The sequence below is a fragment of the Cervus canadensis genome, chromosome 24 (genome assembly GCF_019320065.1).
Source record: "Cervus canadensis isolate Bull #8, Minnesota chromosome 24, ASM1932006v1, whole genome shotgun sequence".
NCBI lineage: Eukaryota > Metazoa > Chordata > Mammalia > Artiodactyla > Cervidae > Cervus > Cervus canadensis.
Genome location: NC_057409.1, coordinates 38,586,974 through 38,606,907, shown reverse-complemented (window position 1 = coordinate 38,606,907; position 19,934 = coordinate 38,586,974). Strand labels below are relative to the sequence as shown.

General features: G+C 42.4%; 2 long non-coding RNA genes across 2 annotated transcripts in view; one reads left to right on the top strand and one right to left on the bottom strand.

Annotated features, from left to right (window-relative positions):
- Nucleotides 1-1,619: 1,619 nt before the first annotated feature.
- LOC122426408 overlaps nucleotides 1,620-19,934 on the bottom strand; it is a 107,808-nt gene continuing 89,493 nt past the window's right edge. The window contains exon 3 of the long non-coding RNA XR_006265157.1: nucleotides 1,620-1,685. This is a non-coding gene — a long non-coding RNA (uncharacterized LOC122426408). The remainder of the gene's footprint in view (nucleotides 1,686-19,934) is intronic.
- Nucleotides 10,943-19,934, top strand: part of LOC122426407 — a 37,100-nt gene continuing 28,108 nt past the window's right edge. Inside the window, exon 1 of the long non-coding RNA XR_006265156.1 lies at nucleotides 10,943-11,057. This is a non-coding gene — a long non-coding RNA (uncharacterized LOC122426407). The remainder of the gene's footprint in view (nucleotides 11,058-19,934) is intronic.

Sequence of the window (19,934 nt, the reverse complement as noted above, 5' to 3'; positions counted from 1 at the left end):
TTTTGGAGCCCAAAAAAATAAAGTCTCTCAGTTTTTCCATTGTTTCCCCATCTATTTGCCATGAAGCTATGGGACCAGATGCTATGACCTTAGTTTTTTTAATGTTGAGTTTTAAGCCAACTTTTTCACTCTCCTCTTTCACTTTCATTAAGAGACTCTTTCAGTTCCTCTTCCCATTTCTGCCATAAGGGTGGTGTCATCTGTGTATCTGAGGTTATTGATATTTCTCCCGGCAAACTTGATTCCAGCTTGTACTTCACCAGCCTGGCATTTCACATGATGTACTCTGCATATAAGTTAAATTAGCAGGGTAACATATAGCCTCAACATATTCCTTTCCCAATTTGGAACTAGTCCATTGTTCATGTCCATTTCTAACTGTTGCTTCTTGACCTGCATACAGGGTTCTCAGAAGGCAAGTAAGGTGTTCTGACATTCCCATCTCCTGAAGAATTTTCCACAGTTTGTTGTGATCCACACAGTCAAAGGATTTAACGTAATCAATGAAGCAGAAGTAGATGTTTTTCTGGAATTCTCTTGCTTTTTCTATGATCCAATGGATGTTGGCGATTTGATCTCTGGTTCCTCTGCCTTTTCTAAAACCAGTTTGAACATCTGGAAGTTCACAGTTCATGTACTGTTGAAGCCTCGTTTGAAGAATTTTGAGCATTACTTTGCTAGTGTGTGAGATGAGTGCAATTGTGCAGTAGTTTGAGCATTCTTTGACATTGTCCTTCTTTGGGATTGGAATGAAAAGAGACCTTTTCCAGTTCTGCGGCCACTGCTGAGTTTTCCAAATTTGTTGGCATATTGAGTGCAGCACTTTCACAGCATCATCGTTTAGAATCTGAAATAGCTCTGCTGGGATTCCATCACCTCCACTATCTTTGTTTGTAGCAATGCTTCCTAAGGCCCACTTGACTTTGCACACCAGGATGTCTGGCTCTAGGTGAGTAATCACACCATCATGGTTATCTGGGTCATTAAGATCTTTTTTGTATAGTTCTGTGTACTTTTGCCACCTCTTCTTAATATCTTCTTCTTCTGTTAGGTACATACCATTTCTGTCCTTATTGTGCCCATCTTTGCATAAAATGTTCCCTTGGTATCTCCTCTCCTCCTAGATTGCAACTGAGAGCAGAGATCATTTTCTGTATTTCTTTGCATTTTCAACCATGTCCAATAATTATACATATATAAATACAGATATATATATATGAAAGTGAAAGTTTTAGTCACTCAGTCATGTTCGACTCTTTGTGACCCCCATGGACTCTAGCCCACCAGGCTCCACTGCCACGGAATTTTCCAGGCAAGAATACCGGAGTGAATTGCCGTGCCCTTCTTCAGAGGATCTTCCTGACCCAGGGACCGAACCTTGGTCTTCCACATTGTAGGCATATATATATATATATACACACACACACACAATATGTTTGATAAAGTGGGCATACTGAATGAATAAAAGAGCACAGTGTATCCCATTAGATAGGCTTTCAAAATATTGCATTGAACCAACTCTCATTTAAAGATCAAGTTTATGGACCTCCGTTGCAAGCAAATCACTTGAGGAAAGCTGCGTGTGAAGCCATTTTGAAGTCATTCTTTTTTGTCTCACTCAGCTCCCTGTCTCTCTGTTGTTGCTTGTTGGCTTCTGAAATGTAGGTCACCTCCAGTAGCATGACCTAATTAGGAGAGGTAATTTAACAAGAAAAATAAAATAAAAGAAATCCTCTGAGATGGCAGAATTGAAACAAAGAAAAGTGGTTCTTTCATTTTATGTTTTTGGCAGTAGCTTCCCTTCTAAAGTTATCCCCTTTCCACCCTCAAGCTACACAATTTGTAAAGCACAAAGAAGAAAGGAAGAAATGAGTTTGGGAGCAGCTGGAAATGATGAATTTATAATGATTGCAGAAGGAGTAAGAGTAAGCTTTACTTCACCGAAGTGGCTCTGTGGGGCTGCTTCTTGGCAGCGCCGTGAGTGAAGCTTTGGAGGAAGAAGTATTGATGATGCTGATACAAAGCATCATGCACTCTCAGGATGAGAAGAGACCTCATGGCTTGTCTTATCCAACCCCCCAGGAAATGCTGTGACACCTGTTGTGCTTGGAATACAATAAAATTTTGTATATACAGCATTTAAACAATAGTGTTTTTTTCTTCATACATTTGGCATACTTGTTTTAGAAAAGAGAAAAATGGTTAGTAAGCTAAGCAGATTTTAAGGGTTCATTACAAAATTAACTTCTGGGGGATGTCATTGGGCCAGGTTGGATTCAGCCCATCTCCCTCACCTCTTCCTCTCAGAGGCATGATGCTGGGTTCCTGTAAAATGCCTAAGTGCTTTCTGAATCACCCCAGAAACACTTAACTACACTGATCATAATTGAATGCATTATTAATTCCTTTTTTGAAAACTGATATTCCATGCTTCTCATTAAATGATCCCATTGATCTATGTGTTGTTTAGTTGCTAAGTTGTGTCCAACTCTTTTGCGACCCCATGGAGTGTAGCTTGCCAGGCTCCACTGTCCATGGGGTTTTCCAGGCAAGAATACTGGAGTGGGTTGCCATTTCCTTCTCCAGGAGATCTTCCCCACCCAGGGATCGAAACTGTGTCCCCTGAATTGGCAGGTGGATTCTTCACCACTTCCCTGATAAAGACTATATAAATTATAAATAATATAAATTATATTTATATCATATATATAATATATTATACATATATATGTATATATATATATATATATATAAAACTGCATTACTTCCTTGGTGGCTCAGATGGTAAAGTGTCTGTCTGCAATGTGGGAGACCCAGGTTTGATCCCTGGGTTGGGAAGATCCCCTGGAGAAGGAAATGGCAACCCACTCCAGTACTCTTACCTGGAAAATCCCATGAATGGAGGAGTCTAGGAGGCTACAGTCTATGGGATTGCAGAGTCAGACAGAACTGAGGGACTTCACTAATACTGATTCTTTACCACTGACTCGATCTAACAAAATTCAAAAGCCCACTATGTGTATAACCTCCCTGATGGCTGACATTTATTAAGGTGAATACAGTTATATTATTCCAATTTTACAGAGGTACAGAAAGATTAGACAACTTACTTAGACAGTGAATAAAAGGTTAAATCCAAGAAGCAAACCCAGGCAATCTGACTGCAGAGGCTGTGCTCTTAATTCCCTACATTACTTTAAATTAGCTATAAAACTATATTCTTCATGTACTTGGGATCAATGGGCACTTACTGCACAGGCAATATATCTAGTTCTCTCTACAAGTACTTTTCTAATTGCAGGAAAGTACCCTAGCCATTTTCAGAATTCAGGGGTAAGAACAGATAACAAACACCTGACTTCAGCATTTGACCTTAAAAAAGAATGAGGTACATTGTACAGCTTGGATGAACCTTAAAAACACTGTGCTAAATGAAAGAAGCCAATCACAGTAAACCATATACTATACTATTCCATTTAAATGAAATATCCAGAATAGGCAACACTATTATAAAAAGTAGATTATTGGTTGCTTAGGCCTAGGGAAAAGGGGCACATAGAACAGGGGCCAGGGGGTTAAAGATTGGGAGCAGTGATAGCCAAAGGATATGGAATTTCTTTTTGAAATCATGAAAATACTCTAATGTAGACTGCAGTGATATTTGTACATATCTGTGGATATACTATAAAAATGTACACTGATAAATTCTATGGATATGTAAATATAGCTTTTGTATCTCCTGCATTGGCAGATGGATTCTTTACCACTAGCATTGCCCAGGAAGCCCTTAGATAAGAACGTGCATGTAAGAAGTCGCTTCAGTGGTGTCCAACTCTTTGTGACCCTGTGGACTGTAGCCCACCAGGCTCCTCTGTCCATGGGATTCTCCATACAAGAATATTGGAGTAGGTTGCCATGTTCTCCTCCAGGGGATATTCCTGAATCAGAGATCGAACCCATGTCTCTTATGTCTCCTGCATTGGCAGGTGAGTTCTTTACCACTAGCGCCACCTGGGAAGCCCTCACTACTCAAGATCATCAAATACAAGCAAAGTCCAAAAAACTGTCACAAACCAGGAGAGATTAAAGAGACACAGCAACAAAATGTACTGTAGTATCCTGGATGGGATTCTGGAACAGAAATGACAGAAAATGGGGAAAACTGAGAACATTTACAGAAAGTAGGCAAATCAAGGGGCTTCCCTGGTGGTTCAGATGGTAAAGAATCTGCCTGCAATATGGGAGGCCTGGGTTCAATCCCTGGGTTGGGAAGATCCCCTGGAGGAGGACATGGCAACCCACTCCAGTGTTATTGCCTGGAGAATCCCCATGGACGGAGGAGCCTGGAGGCTACTGTCCATGGGGTCACAAAGAGTCGGACACAACTGAGCGACTAAGTACCGCACAGGCAATTTCATTAAAAGCGGTGTAATGTGCCAGTGCTGGCTCTTTACTTGTAATCAGTATAATAATGTAAGAAGTTAGCAACAGGTTAGAAAATGCATGTGAGGTATATAGGAGCTCTCTGTACTATCTCTGTCATTTTTTGGTAAATCTAAAAATACTTTTAAAATAAAATATTTATTTAAATTTTTTAAAAAAGAATTATTACCATAGATCGGTACCTTTCAACTTCTGTATTCTAGGAATTAGCTTAAGATGACTGAACTTACCATGACCCTTCTTTGCAGAGAAGCCAATGAAAAAATAATGCTTTTTGGCGGGGGAGAATGCAGCTGGGAAGGACAGAGGGATGAGCCATCACACTGCTAGATATCCTTAAAAAAAGAAGTAGGGGACTTCCCTGGAGGTCCACTGGCTAGGGTTCTGCATTTCCACTGCAGAGGGCACAGGTTTGATCCCCAGTCAGGGAACTAAGATCCCATATGCTATGCGGTGTGGTTATTAAAAAAAAAAAAAGGAGAGGAGTAGAAAACTTCTACTTCACATAGAAAAATGTATGAAGGTAGACAGCTGATGTAGGGTGGCCAGACAAATTATCTACAACTACTAGAAGGTTCAAGGAGAATAACTTGAAAAGAAGGAGGGAAAGAGATGACAGGTGAAGGGGACCAGGTATGGATGTTGGATAGGATCTCCCCAAGAAGATCTCTGTGCAGGAAGGCTAAAAGCAGAAGGAAAGCACAGAACCCTTGATGTTCCTCCCCAGGTTTCTAATTGTTACTTTGCTCTCCACTAGACACTTCTTCACAAGTGTCCACTCCTCACAAAGCGGTGAGGGGAGGCAGATGGCCGTAGACATCTTTTCTTCTGATATTTCCCATTGAGCTAGTGTCCCTGCAAGTCATACCTACTTTGGGAAATATTTTAGGACACAGCCTTACAGGAATATCTTACAAATGTGGACTCCATTGCCAAAACAAGTCAATGTGCAGACTATAGGACTCTAATAAAAAGTAAAGAGACAAGAATCTAATCAGAATATAGACAGAAAACTACTTGAAAGACACTTATCAGACGTTTGATATAAATCATGCCCTAAGTCAGGAGCTAGGGATGAGAGATAAAGGCACTCACTACTGACCACTGAGAAACACCCTGTCAGGGTGAATGTGTATGTGAGGTAAAGAGTGAGGGAGGTGTGGTCTGGAAGAAAGATTTAAAAAGAAAGAAAGAAAAAGGTGTGTGTGTATGGGGGGGGGAGGGGGGGGAGAACAATACAGTGCCAAAAGGCTAATAATGCAGATCTGAGACAACTTCTTGTCTCTGTTGCAGAAACTCAGGTCACAAAATAAATCCCCCCCCCCCACCTACAGGAGTGCAGAATGAACTGGAAACATGGGAAGCAATAATCTTGGTGAATACCCATTGAGCGTTTACTGTTCACTTGTCGGAGCCACGCTAGGAACTTGACACTCATCATGTCATCTAATCTCACAGCTCTTCAGGGAGGTAAGTTTTTAATCTCCGTTTTCCTAATTGTGAAATTACAACATAAAGAGGTTAAGTGACTTGCCCAAGGACACTCAGATATGAAATAATTGAAGTTTTCTCCACATCCACATGTTTAAACGCTGCTCAACACTGCCTGGGCAGTGGATGAAGACTAAAATAGACAGACTCTTTCCTTGTTTTAAAATAAAACTTTGCATAGGAATGAAAGGGGAAAAAAAAAAATAAGACCTAAGTCCTCCATCCTTAAATCCATTCTTAAAACAGAGTCAGCCTCAGCTGACAAAGGAAGACAGAAACAGGAGGGCAAAAAAGAATGGTAAGTGCATAAGTGTAAGCCACACTCCAGGGAGACCCGACTCCCCTGCAAGAGGACAGAGGAAGCAGCCTTCACTCCGAGTTAGCACTTCCTGTGCCAGATATTGATCCAGTGAGACAGTGACACAGCAGAATGAATTAAGAAGTGTGTACTCAGAGCCACTATTGCCTCAGAATAACATATGCACCGAGCTAGAGTGCATTTTACGGTGGGGGTGTGTGTACATAGAAACAGTTTCCCAGAGATCATGAAAGAGGGGAGAGATGCCTGTTGAACAATTGCAAGGTGTCAACGCAGTCTGTCTGTCTCTTAGAGCTGGAGATCGAGACTCCTTGGGGCAGAAGTTCTTTAGCTGCATCACTGCATGGATCCAGTTAGAGACATATACGAAAGCTCCAGTTCTGAACATACTATACACATACGTGCTAAGTTACTTCAGTCGTGTCCGACTTCAGTCTGTGACCCCATGGACTGTAGCCTGCCAGGCTCCTCTGTCAGTGGGATTTTCCAGGCAAGAATACTAGAGTGGGTTGCCGTGCCCTTCTCCAGGGAATCTCCTGATCCAGGTAGCCAACCCGTGCCTCTTCTGTCTCCTGCACTGGCAAGCAGGTTCTTTACCACTAGCACCACCTGGGAAGTTCTGTATTATACACAGTATGTATTAACAGAAACAGATCCTCTTATAGGAACCTATGGAATTGTCTTGGCCATATTTCCGGCTCCAGAAAGTATTACAGTCAAAGCAGGAATAAGTGTGGCACCTGAGACACATCCCAAGAACTGTCTTTCAGTTTGGTCTTACCCAGATATTTGGGGATAACAGGGCCTCTTTCTGCTGGCATATTCAACTTCCCCAGACTTGGAATCTCGCCATCTTATCCCATTCTCCCCATTCTAAGATCAAAATTGGCTCTCCTATTTGTCACTTTTGCCATTTTTAATTTGGCTCCATATAACTTAACCTGAATACATGAATTTTAAGAAATTATATATGAGGTGTGAATATCTTTGCATAGATGGAATCCACTTGAAGAATCCTTTTGTAAAGTCACAGTTGCTTACATTTGCCAAAAAGAGCTTCATGATAGATTTTCTTTCTTGAGTCCTCCCTAGCATATCCATTATGTACTCTGAATCAGGAAAATATGACTTTGAAGAAGCACATGTAAATTGTGAGCCATGCCTTTATGGAGGTAGGATATGGAGAGAAGTTGTGCGATTGGTGGCTTTTTAGGGAAGACATTATCTGGGTGTCTAGTTATTGCTGTGGATCATAATTCATACTGACAGTCCTCAGCTTATACCAATTGCTAATGCTGAGTTCAGTGTTCAGTGGGAAAAGTATAGAATATTAGTGCTGGAGAGAAAATTAGAAAACATTTTGTCTGTTCCTCTCACTTTATAGATGAGGAATCCAAAATTCAAACTGTTCATAGCTTACTTCAGATCATATGACACTGCAAGTTTGGTAAATATCCCAAACTTTATAAACTTTCTAACATCACAAATATTATTAACCTTGGCCTTAGCATATACAGCCCAATCTACTGAGGACTTCAAGTGGTTACAGCAAATTTTCTCTTATTCTCAGCTACAGTCATGAAGGAAATCAAACATTGTTACCCAGAAAAAAGTTAGGGTGATAGGTGTTGCTACAGGTTTTGGGGGGGGGGCTGAAGTTTGTAAAATGTAGAAGCCCCTCTGAAAAAAATAATGCTAAACTACAAGTTCAAAATTAGGTACCTAAAAGCCCATTTAAATTTAGAATGAAGAAACAAAATACACATAATTTTTCAAAATTAATGCATAAATATCACATACATCACAAATAGAAAAAAGTAACATTTTTATTAACTTCTTGACATGCCTCTATGAAAACAATTTTTGGCTGCTTACTCTTTGATAATTTCTTCACATGACAATAATTTTGTTATATTTTATCCCACAGAGGAAATAGAAAGATAAACCAGTTTTTCCTCTAGCATGATTGGTCAAAATTAGCCTTTTATTATTAATAGTTTAGAAAACCTTCAGTTTCAGAAGTCATTGTTGGTATTGTCATATAAACTGTTAGCATGGTTGTCAAATTTGGGGAAATCATCATCAAGTTTCTTTCATATATATGAGATTTAGGATTTGAAAGAACTTTCCACAGACTGTCTTCTGGCTCTGCATGTCTGAAATATTTTTACTCCCTGTATACATATGTACGTCCAGCCTCAGGCATCTTATTGGGATGCTCTCAGAAACACCCTTAACCCAGGCTGGAGGGAATCTGAATTTACAGGCTACACTCTATTCCTCCTCTTTTTCTGTCCTTCTACACAGGGCAAGGCGTCTATGGGGTCAAATTGACATGTATACTCAATGCCCTCAGATGGAAGAAAATCTGTCTGTAATGCGAGAGACCTAGGTTCGATCCCTGGGTTGGGAAGATCCTCTGGAGAAGGGAATGGCTACTCACTCCAGTATTCTTAAGTGGAGAATTCCATGAACAGAGGAGGCTGGAGGGCTACAGTGCACGGGGTCGCAAAGAGCCGGACACAGCTGAACGAGTAACATTTTCACTTTCACTTTTCACTCAAAGCCAATGCTTGCCACTTCTTGATTTTGCTCCAGGTATATGGGATCCTAGGATTGCTTGTTCACACAACACCTGCCCTCTTCCTCTGTCTGTCCTCCCAAGGGCCAACTTTACCCCACTGTAAACATTCCCAGGACAACCTCATTGCCACGGACAGAGCTCATGCAAATGAGGGACTCTAAGCCTTAAACTTCACCAGAGTTGTGGCAAATCTACCTCTACACAGCACCCAGATTTTCTGTGATGGTGCCTATTTATCTTGGCCCCAAACCAATGTGGAAGCTACTCTACCCCCCAGAAGTAGTCTATAAAAATTTCACTACCGTCTCAGCATGGCGACCATGCAGGGGAAGCAGATAGAAAAGGTTCAAAGAGATAGAACTGTACATGGCTCTGAACACTGAAATCTTCCTGGATAATAATTATGTGACAGCAGACATCTTGACTGTCTACCCTCCTGTATTGCCAGGGCGCCATCTTGGCATCCCTCTGAGGGCAGCCCATTGCCATGTGGTGCCTCCACTGTTCCCATTTGGCAGAAACTGGGGAACTTTTCCTTAAACCTGACCCTTTCCCAGTCTCTTCCTCCTCCTTAACCCGATAAGATAACACATCAGGTAGAAATCCCTCCTCAGCCCCTCAACAACTCATGATATTGGCAAAGTGGGCCCTCTGACCATGGTTAATGGGTGGCACACCTCCATTCAGGGCTTCTCTTTTAACTCAGTTGGTAAAGAATCTGCCTGTTATGCAGGAGACCCTGGTTCGATTCCTGAGTTGGGAAGATCCACTGGTGAAGGGAGAGGCTACCCACTCCAGCATTCTTAGGCTTCCCTGGTGGCTCAGCTGGTAAAGAATCTGCCCACAATGTGGGAGACCTGGGTTTGACCCCTGGGTTGGAAGATCCCATGGAGAAAAGAAAGGCTACCCATTCCAGTATCCTGGCCTGGAGAATTCCATGAACCAAGTCCATGGGGTCGCGAAGAGTTGGACACAACTGAGCAACTTTCACTTTCACCTCCATTCACTTCATCAATTATGCATTAAAGTGAGAGAGGGAAAGGAGTCTGGCATAGCAGTGATCAAGGAGGGTCATCTACCCTCATGAAGTAAAAAGACCTTTTAGAACAGAGCTGATCCTCTGTGGGGGGAGCTCCCCTGCACCAAGCATTGGTTGCCCAAGCAGCCACCCTCTTGCTTTCTTTCCCTTCCATCCTTTGGCCCCTGTGACCTTGCTCCCCTCCTACCACTACCCCATCTGCTCAGGGGACACCCCCTCTGATGAACAGGGTGAATCCTCCTTAAGGACCAAGCTGGGCAACCCCAGGTGAACTGGCAAAGGGGTCTAAGGCTTATTCCAGCTTTTATTGCTTGGCGCCTCTCACACGTCATACTCTTCATGCCTTCAGGACCTCTAGCACTTTCCCCTGACCCTCTGAGGCCCAGCTTATGGGTACTGTTTTTCGCATTCAGGTATATGATATTACTAGCACCCCCCGCCTTAATATGTGTCTTTAAACAGACAACAAAGTCTTAAGAAAAACGTTCAAAGTCAACAGCTTTAATGAAACATCTCATACACATTTAGAAAAATCTTAAAATAGATTACATTTAATCATCAGAACCCCCTGTAATGGAAAGAAAGAAAGAAACCAAGGTTTTGGGGGTAATGTAGCCAGGTCAAGGGGAGAGCCTTGGGAGTGGGCTGGGTGTCTTACTGACAAGGTCAGAAGAGTAGGACTGGGAACAAGCCGTCGCTGGCCTGGATTCTATCTAGCTGGTTCCTCTCTCCACACACACACACACACACACACACACAGCACAGCGCAGATGCCTTTGGGGGTTCTTGCGGAGGGGGGATACCGACATCTAGCCCACGCCCAAGCCTCGCATTTTGCATTCCCTGCACTGTGAGGGGCAGCCAAGGGTATGCAGGGGGTTGGGAGGGGCATCTAGAAGGAGAAGGACAAATTTAAAAGGAAAGATTTACGAGTCCATGAAGATGTTTCTCCCAGACTCCTGAGTGCAGGAGTATGACTTATTTATTTTATTTTCATTTGTAACCAAAACCTTCCCCTGACTCCCATTGGCCCCAGCTGAGAAGGGAGAGAGGGCCGGCCCGTCAGGCGTTGATCACCGGGCCAACGGGAGACAGTGTGGCGTGATGCTGACGCAGCCCACTGACAAGCCGGCGAGAGGCCCAGGGGAGCCGCTCTGAGCCGAGCAGCCAGAGCCAGGCAGGTAGGGAGCTGACAGCTGGGGAATTGCTAAGAGGCGCCGGGCTGGTGGGGGCAGGCTGGTGAAACAGCAGACTCAGAGAAGGTGTGATTCTGCGATGCACAGACACTGTTGTTTATCAGCTTTCCTGGGCGTCTTCTCCGCGTCCTCTGCTCCACCAAGCTCATCTCATTTAGAATTTCCTCTCTCCCTTCCCCCACGTACGTGATCACCAGTCAGTCCCCATAATCTCTTTTCTGTAACGTTTGTCTCCCCGACTGCTTTTGCGAGAAGAAAGGGAGCAGATGAATACACATTAGTAACATCAAAATGTCACTTAGTGGTCAGCTCAAAAAGGACAGTCTCTGCTGGCCTCAAGGCAAACTACTGGACTGAGAGCTGCAAAGTCAGAAGAAAGAATGGGCTGGGAACTAAGGAGTGTCCGCACTGGGGACTCATGATGCAAAGGCACAGGGCTGTGAGTTAGCAAAGGCTTGAGGACTGCCTGGTCCACAGTTCCTGGAGGGAGGCATCCGAGGGAAAGAGGAGCTGTGTCCCCAAGCTGGCATTCTCTTTTAGGGAAATAGAAGTTGAGATGGAAAGGGGAGCCAAGCTTCAAGCCTTTGGATAAGTCCTGAATTCTCTTCAGGACAGTGACCCCAACACTGGCAGTTCCCTGCCCATTTACTGAGGATCACAGAGTCCCTTGCAAAGGCCCCCTGTGTAGGAAAATCCATCATCCTTTTCATACAAAAATAACAAACAAAAATTAAACATAACTTTATTAATCAGGTTGCATTTACCTATCTTGCCTGTGACTTTTCTGGATGATGTTCAAAACAATGTGAAACCCATGCTGACACCTGTCTTGTCACTGAATATAATCAGCCAGTTCTCTTACACTAGACAGGGCAATATCATAATCTTCACTTGTGGAATTTATCAGGACAGACACTCCCTATCTGATGCCTGGATTACTCAGACTGATTTGAACCAGAGATGATTCTCGAGGTCACATGCTCCCTGCTCCCAAGGACCTGTAGGTCTCTGCCCCTCCACCTCATTACTGGATAAGAGGTTACATCATTCCCAGTCTATAGATGGAACAATAAAGGCCTGTTTGGGTGGAAGTGACTCCATGAGCCTGCCTTTTCACCTACTGTATTGGAAGGTGTGCCATTGGAGACATATTTCTGCATTACCAGAGGGCTTCATAGCTGAGTCATCATTATGAAACTTGCTTCACTCCATCAAAAGTCAGAGCCTCAGAGCTTGCCTTCTAGTCCAGACTCTGACACCTGCTTCATGTAGAAGTCTATAGGCCCAAGAGTCAGAAGGTCTGAGAATTACCACTTAGCAGTCATGTTAACCACATCACTTAAAATCTTCCTGTGGCTTCCTACTGCCCTTATGATAAGTCATAACCCGTATTCAGAACTCTGTATGCTCTGGCTGTTGCTCATCTTTCTGACCCTATCCCACACTTCTCTCCCTCTCACACTTTACTTCCAGCTGCACCAGCCTTCTTTCTGTTTCTGAAGTCACTAGGCGTGTTTATACCTCATTGTCTTCGTACCTTTGTTCCCTCTGCCTGTGTTGTCCTAAAAGGAACCTACTAATCATTTGGCTCTCAACAAATACTGGATTACTCGATGGGCAAATTAAGCATAAGTATAGGACAACAATAAAGCAATGGGACCCCAAGAAAAGGTTATATGGGGAAAATAATTTGAAATTTGATATGGTTTTTGATCTTCCCTGGTGACTCACATGATAAAGAATCTACCTGCAATGCAGAAGTCCTGGGTTCAATTCCCTGGGTCAGGAAGATCCCCTGGAGAAGGGAATGGCAACCCACTCTAGTATTCTTGCCTAGAGAAGAATTCCATGAACAGAGAAGTCTGGTGACCTATAGTCCATGGGGTAGCAAAGAGACAGACCTGACTGAGTGATGAACATTTTCATGTCAGTCATCCTGGGAAAGATAAGAATCTTTCATTTGTCCATTAATTCATTCATTTAGCAGACATTAATGGTACTTACATGCCATCTGTCTCCTCAAACTTAAAATTTAAATTCCATGGAGACAGACGCCTAGTCTGTCTTAGACTTCATCAGCATACAGAATGTGCTTGAGAAATATCTGTTAAATAAATAAATGAATTAATGAACAAATAAATGAATGTAATCTCAGACTAATCACTTAAACTTTCTGAGCCTCAGTTTTCTCATCTTATGACTAACCCTAACATACTTGTCTGCTTCAAAGTGTGGAGAGAGTCTGAAATAAATATGTGTATGAGACCCAACAGAGCCTGAGGCAGGGATTAAGTACTGCTGCTTTATTTAGAAGGTACAGTCCTAAGCATCCAGATTGAAGGCAAAAGGAAACAAGACAAAAAAAAAAAAAGAAAGAAAACAGGAAGAAATGAAAAGATGATGAGTTACTGCGTTGACCAGTGCTTCATGTGAAGCCACAAAGTGTCACCACCAGTTACTTGATAGGTATATTCACAGGATTACGTGAGATATCTATGGAGAAACTAGACCTTGAGGCAACCCATCAAGGAAAGATGAAGCATGATGAATATTCACCCACTGAAAAACTTATTGCCCCATACTTCCAGACTGCCCTATCCCTCTACCCCTTGAAAGCACCCAGAAAGTCTACTCCTATGTCCTTTTGAAAGAGCATAGTCTGAAAGTTTGTCCAAGTCTGAAAATCTCTGGAAGAGACAAAGTCTCCAGGCCTGTGGAAGACTGACCACAGGCCCACAGCTTCAGGAAGGGCAGCTCCTCAGAACGAGGAGCTGAGAGTCCAGGCTGGGAGGTGAGTGAGGATGAGAGAATCCAGTGAGGGTGAAAAGATACACATAAGCTATTTCTGATAAAGTATCTGAAAGCAGTTTGAACGCTATAAAGTCCCAAACAATGACAAATGTTACTGTCTTATTGGTCTTTAAAAAAAAAAAAATCAAGTGTGTTTTCAACTCATAGTCGGTGCACTTGTATAGGTTTGATAAGCTTTCGGTCAGACTGTGCAAATGAAAAGAAGTCTCTCCTGTTTGCGTTGCTATTGTTGAAACATCCCTCTCTGAAATAAGCCACCTTATCGCCTCATAAAAAATTTTTCTGTCCAAAATAGAAACATAAATGTGTTCTGTTAAAGTGGGCATTTTTCTTGTTATGTTTAGTTTCTATTCTTGAAAGAAAACACAGCAAACATGAGCAATTCATATGGGAGATACTTTTCAAGTAAACCTCTTGCCTCATGATTCTTCCTCCATCACTCCTTTCTTGTAACAGTAGCCTCCTTGAGCCCCTTCTTATGTTTGTACGTTGTCTACACTGTGATCAACTTTAACAGACCTCCAAAATGCCAGTAAATGTTAATAGCAGAGAGCCCATAGAATGGTTAGACTGGAAAGATTTCCTAACCTGAAATGCCTCCATTAGCAGTTACATAACTTGCTGACATGTGGCCCCCTCATCAGATTTTATCTACAACTCCAAAGCCTTTACTATTTAGGGTCAGCTTGAATTGAGGAGCCCCATGTGTTTTGGATTTTCATTTCATTTCAGAGCCCAGTAAAATGAAATGCCTGGCACAGAGTAAGATGCATGCCCATGGACATGCACCTGCATACGTTATTCATTAAGTAAGTGATTGAATGAATGAATGCTGTCAGTTTACAGTAGAAATTTAAAACATTAAAAGTATAGCTTCTAGAACCAACATGTCTGGGTTCAAATCCCAGCTTTATCATCAAACAGTGACATTGGAAAGTTTGCTTAACCTCTCACTCCATCTGCCTTCACTGGTTCAACCAGACCCAGGTTTACATGTGTTTAAATCCACAGTAAAGCCTGTCCTTAAAAATTTGTGTAGCCAAAGGGAATCTCATACTGGTCATGGCATTTATGTTACTTTGTGATACACTGTGTTTTTAAATGTGGTGCTGTCAACTGATTTAAGTATTTTATTGGACAATTTTACTGTTCTGGTGCCCCGAAGCTTTTTAAAGCAGGAACCAGCTTTTTAAATCAAATAGATAAATGTAAAGTCGTTGCACTTGAAATAACAGCAGTACAAGCAGTAGGGCCAGAATTTCCACTCTGGCTGTTTAATTATTTCCATGAAGATTTTCCTAAAATTTAGGGGAAAAGCAATGGGGACAGGTGACTGAACTTTACCACCAACCTCCTAAGCCCTTTACTGGGTGTCCCCTAGACCCCCAAATCCACGTCCCTGAAGTTATTGCCAGGATCCAGGACACATGGGAATTTGCTCATCCTCCAGGGGAGAGGTAGTCTGACCTCAGCTATTTCTCAAGTCCCTTTGACAACCAGTCGTGTCTCCCCCATCACTGATGGAATAATGGATAGTGAGTCATCATTTTAGACTATTCTTGCAAACTGTTGCTTGTGTCTATTTTGTAAGCTGCAAATCACCTTACTTTTAGTACAAAGGAGCTCTCTACTGTCCAAAATATAAACTGTTTTCTTATAGAAACACTGAAATTAAAGAACTTTAAAAAGTTAGCATCACTAGTAGTAGAATATCCTAACCTTCCATGCTTCCTGCTGTGATGCAGTATAGATCACTTTTGAAGAGCTCTTGACAACCTGAATTAAACTAAGCCTTTGACCTAACTTCCAGTTTACAAGAACTATAGGGAATAGAGGGGAAAATTAAATAACACCACAATAGAACAATAAGAAAAATTCAGAATTTGGGAAGTTCTACAAGATAACTGGCCTAGCCTCTCAAAAAGTAATGTCATGGGGAAAAGGGGGGTGGGATCAGTTTCAGATTAAAAGAGACTAGAAACACCAAATGCAATTGGTTGATGAAATAGAAAGGAACCAGGATTTGTTTCCATTGACAAAGCCACCATTATTCGGGGTTTCTGTGTCTTCCATGAGTCATAATATTCAAAGTTATTTCAATCACAAGTATATAAGGTCAACAGTGGTGCTATCCTCATACTGAGCCTGTCCTTGGGTTTTATAACAAAACAGGGCACAAATGTACATGAAACTGTCTCGGGGCCAGAGTGAAACTAAAAACCAGGATCCAAACAACTCAATAGCTGAATATATTTTGAATTGTTCTTGTTTGGAGGATTTATTTCCCTGGAAAACACTTCAGGCTGCCACTTTCTATAAAGCACTCTTCTACTAGTAAAAATGGATTCTCGCATTGCAAGAACTCAACATGAAATCTCATCTAGGCCTTTCTTCTGAGACATCAAGAGAGTATTTTATTCATTTATTTAAAATCTAAAAAGAAAACCATGGACATTCATCCCATCCATGTTTTCGTTCCTCCTTTTATTCTTTGGATTTATTAAATTCCCACTGGATAGGAAGCACTTCTAGTACTTAGGTGAGAGCAGACAGCATAACCAAGATTCATCAGATTCTTGCTTCTTAGAAGTTACACTCTAGTAGGAGAGTGAAGGCAGGTTAATAAGGAATAGTGAACAATGAAGAATCGGGGTGTGGGGAACCTACCTTAGCTATTGTGGTCCAGAAAGTCCTCCTGAGAAGGTAAACTTGGAATTAAGACAGTTGATCACAGTTACCCATGTGGAGATTTGATAAAGGGCATTCCAAGCAGAGAATGCAAAGGTCCTAGGGTAGGAGGGAGCCTGGTAGGCTTGAAAGACAGAAAGAAAGGCCGAGTTACTGAACCATGGTGAATGACAGAGAGTGAAATGAAATGTAGGTTTTGGTTAGGAGATTGGACTTTATTCTAATTGCACTGGGCAGCCATTGGAGGGCTTGAAGCAGCAGAGAGGCATGATCTGATTTTCACTTGAAAAAGGCCTCTCAGGCTGACGCTTTTGATCAGGGACTATCTCCTCACATTTAGCCCATATTCCTCCTGCTACAATTAAAGTGCATTTTCTCTCCTCACAGTGAACAGATGCTATTTGATGCTGATATTAGTTCAGATGCCTGAGGAAACATCAGATGGCTATATCAGGATCCCCAGAAGGCTAGAATGAAAGTAGTAAGAAGACCAGGGTGATGATCATCAACCTGAATTACAATCAGAAGCCCCTGATAAAATGAAAACCTTTTTCCTTCCCCAGTGCTGGTAGGGCCAGGTCTTTCCTTAGCCCTCCTATAGTTCTTGCACTCTCCTTGTTTCTCAGACCCCACGTCCCCACCAAGCAATCCATGGCAGCAGCAACACTAACATAGTGGAAGACTGTGTCAAGTATTCATGGTAGGGAAGGGAACATATTGTTGGTGTAAAAGAACATTAAAATAGGATGAATGGGACTCCTAGTGAATTCTCCCTAGCATCGCAACAATTTAGATACAGAAAATCACAAAAACTAAAGTAAAATCATTTAATGTCTCTGGGAATTATCTTAAGGGCATAGAGCAAAAGGAGAAATACTCATGCAAAATAATCTGCTGAACTGCATAAGGACAAGCATCTATGGCATGTCTGCCGCCATCTGCTCCTTTAACTCCCATATCCTAGGCATCTGCAGCAAAGAAGAGAGGGGCCTCCCCTCCCTGAAGTGCACCGTCTGGGCTATGATTTCACCTCAGGAGTGGCATGTTGCCAGCAATATTTCTCATACCCCCAGCCCACTCCAATTAACCCACTGTTGCAGAAGCCCTATTCCTAGGAGGAAAGATCTAGGGGATGGGGTGCTTTGCCAAGTCCTGCCCCAGTTGTAGCACACCAAAGGTACAAGGACCATGGTCACCCTTGCCCCAGCTCCGTTATAGAGGTTCCATTCGGAAAGGGCAAGCTGAGAAGGCCAGGGGCTGGCACTGCCCCACCCCGAACCAGTGCCCTCAGAGAACTGGAGTAGAATTCTAGTAGAGTGGCATGAGGGTCCCACCGAGGAGGTGAGGCAGACCTGAAGGATAAAGGATCCTGAAGCTCTGCCTGAGGGGGTTAAGCACTTGGAAAAGGAAATAGAGATCTCTATGCTTAAGGGTGTTTTAAAAAACATTGGAGATCTTGGTAGAGAGTAATTAACAGGAGAAGGATAGCTCCTGAAGACTTGCAAAACAACAGAGCAGCCAGAAGTTTAATAGAGAGAACTGGGAAAAGAGCATCCAGGAAGAGCCCTCCTGGGAGCAGTCAGAGTCCAGGAGGGAAGCCTTGCTGGCACAATGGGCTTAAACACAACCCCTGACCAAACCATGAAGAGTAGGAATTCTGATCCAGGGTGATACCTGGGTTTAAAACTAATATCACACTCAGCCCTAACAAACTGGCAGATTATGGGCATCCCCAAGGCTGAGCCCTCCTGGGAACAATCAGAGAAAGAACCTCCAAGCTAGAAGTCCTTCGCTGTACATAGGGCAATAAACACAAATTCCCTGAACTGTAATAGCAGCCTCGAAGCCACACAGATGTCATAAAATATACAGCAAGAATCTGACTGGCTAAGGGGGCTAAGTTTTACTACCTTTGACCAATAAGTGGCTTATACCAACCGAGACCTAGGGATAACCCTTAGGTGAAAAAAGAAAAGTGCAAGTGTTGGTTGCTCAGTCATGTCTGACTCTTTGCAACCCCATGGACTATAGCCTGCCAGGCTCCTCTCTCCATGGGATTCTCCAGGCCAGAATACTGGATTGAGTTGCCATTTCCTTCTCCAGGGGATCTTCCTGACCCAGAGATTGAACGCAGGTCTCCTGCACTGCAGGCAGATTCTTTACCGTCTGAGCCACCAAGGAAGCCCTTAGGTAGACAGGCTTAAAAGCAAAAACAAGGGGGAAAATGTGAGCATGGATTAAAGGTGCTGCCCACTGAGGGGGAAATAGATGCCACATGATTAGTTCAGCCAAATCACTAAACAAATCAACAACTGACAAAACCAACAATCACCACCATCCCTTGGGTCTAAGGGAGGGAATCAGTATCTAGAGTTGCTATAATATACTACCAAGAAATTCAGTTTCAAAAAAAAAAAAAAAATGTGAGACATGCAAAACAATAGTAATAAGCACACCTAGCTCCCAGATCTTGGTTTCTAATACCATTCTCAACCGAAAGGAAACAGTATTTTCTTGGAGAAATGACTGATTCTAGGACAGGGGCACGAAATATACAAGATGAACCTGGAGCATTTTGTAATGACAGAAAACAAGGGAGTGCTAAAAAATGAATAAATTAAAACCTACATTGATAGAGAATGCCAAAGGAATGTAGGAACCAATTGAGAGAGCTCCCAGTGGCCAAAGTTAGAATCATTTGAGCAAAATAAATAAATAAAATAGCATTAGATTATAGCTCATAGCATAAAAATAAGTATCCATGTGCCCACACTGATATAAAAATTATTGAATAAGTAAATAAATAGGGAGTAGAGAAAAATCTCCTGGCAGGAGAATTCCAAATAAATTATGTAGATATTCCATTCCTAATGAGGGAATCTAACTTCCCATTCCCTAAGTGTAGACTGCTGACCTCCTTCCAAAGAATCAATATAGAAGATACAGGTAGGCGAGAGTACCTTTATGGTGGAGAAACCTGAGAAACATTATCTCAGCCAAATGATCAAGGTCAAGATCAACAATGATGAGTCATGCTGATAGTATGTATCTTGGTATGATGTAATGAAAATGGCCCTTGACCTCTATGATCAAGTAAACCCTATAATCCCAGTTTAATCATAAGAAAAACACTAGACAAATTCCAATAAAGGAGCATCTTACTTAGTTAGTTCAGTTGCTCAGTTGTGTCCAACTCTTTGCGACCCCATGAATCACAGCACAGGCCTCCCTGTCCATCACCAACTCCTGGAGTTTACTCAAACTCATGTCCATCGAGTCGGTGATGCCATCCAGCCATCTCATCCTCTGTCATCCCCTTCTCCTCCTGCCCCCAATCCCTCCCAGCATCAGGGTCTTTTCCAA